We start from the raw sequence: 9,654 nt of genomic DNA, 5'->3' as shown, positions 1-9,654 counted from the left end.
ACCCTTTTGCGATCATTTTCCTCGCCTTCAGATAGGAAATAAACCTACCTCTGGGTGTTGGTGTATTACCTACCCATTCAAGGACTGGCTCACCTGGAAAATGAAATTTGGCTGCCTTTGCTCGGCAATCAACTGTGGCATAGCAAGCTGCCAACCAGTCCATGCCCATGATAGCATCAAAATCCATCATCTCTAGCTCAACTAGGTCAGCTGAGGTCTGACGACTACAAATTGTCACCGTACAACCTCGGTAAACCCGTCTAGCAATAATCGATTCTCCGACCGGTGTAGATACCGCAAAAGGATCACTTAGTATTTCAGGCACTATACCAAACTTCCTCGCGACAAATGGGGTAATATACGATAAAGTAGATCCTGGGTCTATCAAAGCATAAGCATCGTGAGAGCAAATGGTTAATATACCTGTCACAACGTCTGGTGAAGACTCCTGGTCCTGTCGACCCGCTAAAGCATAGATACGGTTCTGATTACCACCTGAACTGGAACCTCTACCTCTACCTCGACCTCTACCAGCCGAAGACTGAGACTCGCGCCTTGAAGGATGCACGTACATAGATGATCCTGTTGCTGAACTCGCTGGTTGTGCCATTCCCCCCGAATCTCTATTTGGGCAATCTCGCATCATATGCCCCGGACGCCCACATATATAACAAGCATCAAAACCTGCTCGGCATTGGCCCAAGTGTCCTCTACCACAGATGTCACACCGTGGAGGAAATGACCATGTCTGCGCAGATCCTCGCTGTCGCTGCAAACCCGATACCCGTGAGCTCTCACTTGGTCCTGACTGAGTATAGCGATCATACCTGTAACCCTGTAACCGAGGTGGCGGAGGCCTAGGTGGCCGTCCAAAGTACTGGCTCCTATAACTACCCTGAGATTGCTCCTGAGACCTGGGAAATCTCATCCTCTTACATTGCCCTTGCTCAGCCCTCTCTGTACCCTGCTGCCGACGCCTACCCCTTTCTATATTCTGGGCGAATGCCTGAATCCGGGAGATATCCATACTATCCTGCAATGCAGCGGTGGCACATGCCTCGGTTAACTCTGGGGCTAACCCTGCTATAAACCTGTGAATCATGTCCCGCATAGTAGAAACTATGGATGGTGCATATCTGGCCAATGAGTCAAAACGGAGACTATACTCTCGAACACTCATATTACCCTGCTTGAGGGCTAGAAACTGATCGACTCGAGCCTGTCGGATCTCCCGCGATAAGTACTGGTCAAGGAAAGCATCTGAAAAATTCTCCCAAATAGCTGGAGGTGTATCACGTCCCCTGGACCTCTCCCATCCCTCATACCAAAGGATGGCTATATCTCGGAGTCGAAAAGCTGCTAGCTCAACTGCCTCTTTCTCCGTGGCATACATAACACGAAAGATCCTGTGAAGCTGATCTATGAAATCCTGTGGGTCCTCCCTCTGATCTGTCCCCGTGAACTCTGGGGGACTCAAAGCAATAAACTCTCGGACCCTTGAACTCCCAGACCCCTCAGAAGTTCCTGCACTAGCTGATGCCCTAGCATGTTGCTGGGTAGCTACCAACTGTGTCAACAAATGCACCGCACTCCTTAAGTCCTGATCTGATGGAAGTGGAGGGGGAACTGGATGTGCGGTTTCCCTAGGAATCTCCGTAGTTGGTGGAGGAGCCGGTAATGGCTGAGTAGGGGTCTCCCCTTGAGCCTCAGACTGGGCCCCATCTACTGGGGGTACCCTGTTGGTCCCCTCACCTACTACTGTATCTCTCCTCTGGCTAGCCGTAGTCTTCCTAGTCACCGTCATCTGTGCATGCAAACACCAACACATAAGTTTAATTCAAATTTCCTATAACTCAGTTCTATAGCACGATTTAGATTTCAAAGAAGTGTAACCAACTCCTAAATGCCCTGTAGTTCCTTGCTTATATAATGTGGTGCACAACACATCTATAAACAAGACCCTACTAGACACGGCTTGTAGACTCCCTAGGACAGAACTGCTCTGATACCAAGTTTGTCACGCCCCAAACCTAGGAGCGAGACAAGCACCCCGTGCCTCACCTAACCTGGCATACCAAATTGCGACTAAGGGACTCTGAACACATAATGTCATACTTTGGCCATGGGGCCACCTTGCAAGACAATTTGTGAAGCAAAATATAAAACTGAATGGAAACTAGCGCTAACTAAATATCAATATAAAGCTAGGCCGACAAGGCCGTCATAGCTACTACAGCTGACAAACCACCAATTTATACAAACCCAACATACTGCACTAACCAACAGGATATGCCTACAAGCCTCTACTGATAGATGTACTGTGATCGGAACAGGGCCCCGACCTACCCATAACATATATACAGATATACATAAGATGTACACAAAACTCTAGACCTGGCAACTCCGAAAGACGTGGAGCTTACCGATCAGGCGGAACTCGGGAAACACCTACTGAGGAGGTCTACCCGTCTGTCTGTCTGAACCTGCACGCATGAAATGCAGCGCCCCCAAAAAAGGGACGTCAGTACGAAATAATGTACCGAGTATGTAAGGCAATAAAATAACTGAAATCTGAAACTGAACTGATAATATGATAACTGAAATTAACTGGGAGTCAAAGATGATCTGGAGATATACTTACCTGCTGATACTGACTCAACTCCTTCAATATAGTAAGTAAAATAATTGTACGGCCTTATAAAGCTCGGTATATATAACTGCTCTGCCATAGTAGGCTCGCTCATAGGCGCTCGGCCATACTAGGCTATGTATCTCGACCATGCTGGGCTCGCTCATAGGCGCTCGGCCACAGTAGGCTCGGTATATAACTTTCCATCTGATCAGAGGTTGCCCAATAGGGGACTGCCCATCGATTATAGCTCGATGGTAATGAAAATACTGTAATACTGTATATATAGGCTTGCTGCTCTCTTGACTGGAAGAAGACAATACTATATTGAATATAGAATCTCGATAAGGAATAATATTGTAACTTATGAGACTAGAATAGTGTGAATAAATTCATGAATATGAACTTCTCTTTTTGTCTCATTACTAACACATGTAGCTACGAGATCATGCCAAAATGAAGGAAGGCTTAGCCTTAACATACCTTATCACAATCTTTCCAATCACCAAGTTGAACTCACATCTTCGCACCTTAATCTACAAGAATGATAATAATACTATCGTTAAGTTACGAAAGGTACAACTATCGCACAACGAACGACAAACCTATTTTGTATTAAAACGGGCAGCATCTCCCCTATAATATGCCCTTCCTCCAACTTCAAGATAACACCAACAATACAAGAACAGAACAATAACAACATATATACATCATTTTCCAGCCCTATATACACCATCAAATACTACAAAACAGCCCAACACACCCCAATCTCTTCGTACACAAAACGACCACCGTAGTAGTGTCAAACGACCCGAAAATGTTATGACGAACGACCAGCCAACCACCCTACATTTATATGGTGTTTATAAACCCCCTTCCTCCTCCAAAACTCCACAAAATAGTAGTAAAACACGCAGCCCAACAGCAACACAAAATAGTCCACAAAACAGTCTGCTACAAGTGAATAACTCGAACTCACGGCTTCCGATCACCGTCCCGTGAGTTCTTACAAGTATAGAACGACTTACCATGAATTTACAGAAAAAAAAATGGATGAAAGAGAGCAGTAAACTCACCTTATTTGTTGGATAACTCAGCTCCTATCTTGGTTCTTCAAACTCTAAGTTTTACCTCCAATTGGAACTTGAAAGGGAGAGAAAATCAATTAGGGTTTGTGGGAAATTTTTGGGAGGATTCTTTGCAGAGCTTATGTCTGGTTATTATGCTCTATTTTAAGTCTAATATATGAAGAAAATAGGCCCTTAAAAGTCCTCTTTGGACGACCCGAAATGGCCCATTTTTGGGCTTTCATTTAAGCAAGTAGGTGACACACCTACTTGTCACCTAGCAGCTTGCGCAGTATCGCAAAAATGCACATATCTCTCTACTCCGATGTCGTATTGACAAATGGTTTAATGCGTTGGAAAATAGACTCATATATCTTTAATTTTATGGGTGGAACACACCATAACTCTAAGTATATTGGGAGAAAATCGCAGTTACATTTGACCCAAAGTTTCAGTAAAACTTATGAATGTAACTTGTGATGACTTTCATCGACTTTTGTTCCACAACTCGCTTGACATCAAAACATAACACACGGATGTCATACAAATAATATAAATCATAACATAATCTCCTTATCATGTTAATCACCCTAGTCTCACCCCAAAAGTACATGTTATAACATTTCCAACTTGTCGACTTTCGATGAAACATTATTTTATTTAATTGCTTTAGCTTCTGAACTGTCCAACCCTCTTTGCACTTGTTGTTCATGATCTTCAATATTTGTAACCTCAGAGGTAACATGATTAACTTACTTTATATACTTTTAAATATTATCTCATTTTTGGTCCTACATTAGTTTGCTTACGACGCATTTTTACTTACGAAAATATAGGGTGTAACAGACCCGCCATGACTGTTCCTCATTGTTTGGCATTTTTTGGCCATAATACGATAACTCGGCCTGATTCCCATATTTTCGTGTTCTATAGCCCACGCCTTCCGCGTGGGCTCGGACCCCCGGACCCGAACTGCCTAAAATGTATCCGGGTACTGGAAAACTACCTAAGGAACATTGGTCATCGACTTGCCATGACAGTTCCTAAATTTATTGCATTTTTGGGTCAAAATACAAGAAATCGGCCCGATTCCCATTTTTTCGTGTGCTATAGTCACGCCTTTTGCGTGGGCTTGGGCCCTTGGACCCAGACCACCTAAAATTTATCTGGACAATAGAAAACGACCTAAGGAACATTGGTCATCGACCTGCCATGACCGTTCCTCATTTTGTGGTATTTGTTGGCCATAATACGAGAACTCAGTCCGATTTTCATATTTTCGTGCCCTATAGCCCATGCCTTCCGCGTGGGCCCGTGCACCCAGACCCGGACCACCTAAAATTTATCCAAATAATAGAAAATGACCTAAGGAACATTGTTTACCGACCCGCTATGACAGTTCCTCATTTTATTGCATTTTTGGGTCATAATACGAGAACTCGGACCGATTCTCATATTGTCGTGTGCTATAGCCCACGCCTTCCGCGTGCGCTCGGGCCCCCGAACCCGGACCGCCTAAAATATATCCAGATAATCGTAAACGACTTAAGGAACATTGATCATCGACCCTTCCATGCCCGTTCCTCATTTGTTTGCGTTTTACGGCCAAAGAACTACAATTCCGCCCGATTCCCATATTTTCGTGTGCTAGCCCACGCCTTCCGAGTGGGCCCGGGCCCCCTGGACCCGGATCTCCAAAAATATTTTAGGGCCATCAAATACGACCTAAGGAAGCATAGGCATCGCCCCGCCATAACCTTTCCTCATTTTTTGCGTTTTACGGCCAAATAACTAGAATTCCATCTGATTCCTATATTTTCGTGTGCTATAGCCCACGCCTTCCGAGTGGGCCCGGGCCCCTCGGATCCGGATAGCCTAATGTTTTTTTGGGCCATCAGACGCGACCTGCGGATCATTGGTCGTCGACCCGCCATGAGCGTTCCTCATTAAGTGGCATTTTTAGGCCATAATACGAGAATTCGATCCGATTTCGATATTTTCGTGCCCTATAGCCCACGCCTTCCGCGTGGGCCCGTGCACCCGGACCCGGATCGCCTAAAATTTATCCAGACAATAAATAATGACCTAAGGAACATTGTTTACCGAACCGCTATGACAGTTCCTCATTTTATTGCATTTATGGGTCATAATACAAGAAATCGGCTCGATTCCCATATTTTCGTGTGCTATATCCCACGCCTACCGCGTGGGCGCCCCCGAACCCAGACCACCTAAAATTTATCCGAACAATAGAACATGACCTAAGTAACATCGTTCACTGACCCTCCATGACAGTTTCTCATGTTTTGGCATTTTTTGGTCATAATACGAGAACTCAATCTGATTCTCATATTTTCGTATACTATAGCCCACGTCTTTCGCGTGGGCTCGGGCCCCTGTACCCAGACCGCCTAAAATTTATCTGGATAATAGAATACGACCTACAGATCATTGGTCATCGACCCGCCATGACAGTTCCTCATTAAGTGGCATTTTTGGGCCATAATACGAGAATTCGATCCGATTTCGATATTTTTGTGCCCTATAGCCCATGCATTCCGCATGGGCCCGTGCCCCCGGACCCGGACTCCCTAAAATTTATCCAGACAATAGAAAATGACCTAAGGAACATTGTTCACTAACCCGCAATGATAGTTCCTCATTTTTTGGCATTTTGGGTCATAATGTGAGAACTCGGACCGATTCCCATATTTTCGTGTCCCCCGGACCCGGACTGCCTAAAATGTATCCGGGTAATGGAAAACGACCTAAGGAACATTGATCATCGACCTGCCATAACCGTTCCTCATTGTTTGGCATTTTTGGGCCATAATACGAGAACTCGGCCTGATTCCCATATTTTGTGGGCTCAGGCCCCTGGACCCGGACTGCCTAAAATGTATCCGGGTAATATTAAACAACCTAAGAAACATTGGTCATCGACCTGCCATGAAATTTCCTCATTTTATTGCATTTTTGGGTCATAATACAAGAAATCGGCTCGATTCCCATATTTTCGTGTGCTATATCCCACGCCTTCCGCGTGGGTGCCCCCGGACCCAGACCGCCTAAAATTTATCCGGACAATAGAACATGGCCTAAGTAACATCGGTCACCTACCCGCCATGACAGTTCCTCATTTTTGGCATTTTTGGGTCATAATATGAGAACTCAATCTGATTCCCATATTTTCGTATGTTATAGCCCACGCCTTTCGCGTGGGCTCGGGCCCCCGTACCCAGACCACCTAAAATTTATCCGGATAATAGAAGACGACCTACGGATCATTGGTCATCGACCCGCCATGACTGTTCCTCATTAAGTGGCATTTTTGGGCCATAATACAAGAATTCGATCCGATTTCAATATTTTCGTGCCCTATAGCCCATGCATTCTGCGTGGGCCCGAGCCTCCTGACCCGAACTCCCTAAAATTTATCCAGACAATAGAAAATGACCTAAGGAACATTGTTCACCGACCCGCCAAGAAAGTTCCTCATTTTTTGGTTTTTTTGGGTCATAATATGAGAACTCGAATCGCGGACTCAGACTGTATAAACTGTATCCGGACAATAGCAAATGACCTAAGAAACATTGGTCATCAACCAGCCATGACCGTTCCTCATTTTGTGGCATTGTTGGGACATAATAGGAGAACTCCTTCCGCTTCCCATATTTTCGTGCCTTATAGCTCATGCATTCCGCGTGGGCCCGTGCCCCCAAACCCGGACCGCCTAAAATTTATCCAGACAATAGAAAATGACCTAAGTAACATTGTTCACCGACCAGCCATGACAGTTCCTCATTTTTTTGCATTTTTGGATCATAATATGAGAACTCGGACCGATTCCCATATTTTCGTGTGCTATAGCCCACGCCTTCTGCGTGGGCTCGGGCCACCTGACCCGGACTACGTTAAATGTATCCGGGTAATAGAAAACGACCTAAGGAACATTGGTCATCGACCCTCCATGACCGTTCCTCATTGTTTGGCGTTTTTGGGCCATAATACGATAACTCGGCCTGATTCCCATATTTTCGTATGCTATAGCCCACGCCTTCCGCGTGGGCTGGGGCTCCCGGACCCGGACTGTTTAAACTATATCCGGACAATAAAAAATGACCTAAGAAACATTGGTCATCGACCAGCCATGACCGTTCCTCATTTTGTGGCAATTTTGGGACATAATACGAGAACTTGTTTCGATTCCCATATTTTCGTGCCCTATAGCTCATGCATTCCGCGTGGGCCCGTGCCCCTGGACCCAGACCGCCTAAAATTTGTCCAGACAATATAAAATGACCTAAGGAACATTGTTCACCGACCCGCCATGACAGTTCCTCATATTTAGGTATTTTTGTGTCATAATATGAGAACTCGGACCGATTCCCATATTTTCGTGTGCTATAGCCCACGCCTTCCGCGTGGGCTTGGGCCCCCGGACCCGGACTGCCTAAAATGTATCCGGGTAATAGAAAACGACCAAAGGAACATTGGTCATCTACTCACCATGACCGTTCCTCATTGTTTGGCATTTTTGGGCACTATTACGAGAACTCAGCCTAATTCCCATATTTTCGTGTTCTATAGCCCACGCCTTTCGCGTGGGCTCGGGCCCCCGGACCTGGACTACCTAAAATGTCTCCGGGTAATAGTAAACGACCTAAGGAACATTGGTCATCGACCCGCCATGACAGTTCCTTATTTTATTGCATTTTTGGGTCATAATACGAGAAATCGGCTCGATTCCCATATTTTCGTGAGCTATAGACCACGCCTTCCGCGTGGGCGCCCCCGGACTCAGACCGACTAAAATTTATCCGGAAAATAAAACAAGACCTAAGTAACATCGGTCACCGACCCTCCACGACAATTCCTTATTTTTTGGCATTTCTAGGTCATAATACGAGAACTCAATCTGATTCCAATATTTTCATGTGCTATAGCCCACACCTTCCGCGTGGGCTCGGGCCCCCAGACCCAAACCGCCTAAAATTTATCTGGATAATAGAAAACAACCTACGTATCATTGGTTATCAACCCGCCATGACCGTTCCTCAGTATGTGGCATTTTTGGGCCATAATACGAGAATTCGGTCCGATTTCGATATTTTCGTGCCCTATAGCCCACGCCTTCCGCATGGTCCCCTGCCCCCGGACCGCCTAAAATTTATCCAGACAATTGAAAATGACCTAAGGAACATTTTTCACCGACCCGCCATGACAATTCCTCATTTTTTTGCATTTTTGGGTCATAATTTGAGAACTCAGACCGATTCCCATATTTTCGTGTGCTATAGCCCACGCATTCCGCGTGGGCTGGGGCTCCCGAACCGTCGAAACTGTATCCGGACAATAGTAAACGACCTAAGGAACATTGTTCACCGACCCGCCATGACACTTCCTCATTTTATTGCATTTTTGGGTCATAATACAAGAAATCGGCTCGATTCCCATATTTTCGTGTGCTATAGCCCACGCCTTCCGCGTGGGCTCGGGCCCACAGACCCAGACTGCCTAAAATGTATCTTGGTAATAGAAAACGACCTAAGGGACATTGGTCATCGAACCGCCATGACTGTTCCTCATTATTTGGCATTTTTGGACCATAATACGATAACTCGGCCTGATTCCCATATTTTCGTGTGCTATAGCCCACGCCTTCCGCGTGTGCTCGGGCCCCCGGACCCGGACTGCCTAAAATGTATCTGGGTAATAGAAAACTACATAAGGAACATTGGTCATCGACCCGCCATAACAGTTTCTCATTTTATTGCATTTTTGGGTCGAAATACGAGAAATCGGCCCGATTCCTATATTTTCGTCTGCTATAGCCCACGCCTTCTGCGTGGGCTTGGGCCCCTGGACCCAGACCACCTAAAATTTATCCAGACAATTGAAAACGACCTAAGGAACATTGGTCATCGACCTGCCATGACCGTTCCACGTTTTGTGGCA

Source organism: Nicotiana tabacum, unplaced genomic scaffold, assembly GCF_000715075.1.
Source record: "Nicotiana tabacum cultivar K326 unplaced genomic scaffold, ASM71507v2 Un00002, whole genome shotgun sequence".
Classification (NCBI taxonomy): domain Eukaryota; kingdom Viridiplantae; phylum Streptophyta; class Magnoliopsida; order Solanales; family Solanaceae; genus Nicotiana; species Nicotiana tabacum.
This window is presented reverse-complemented; position numbering follows the sequence as displayed.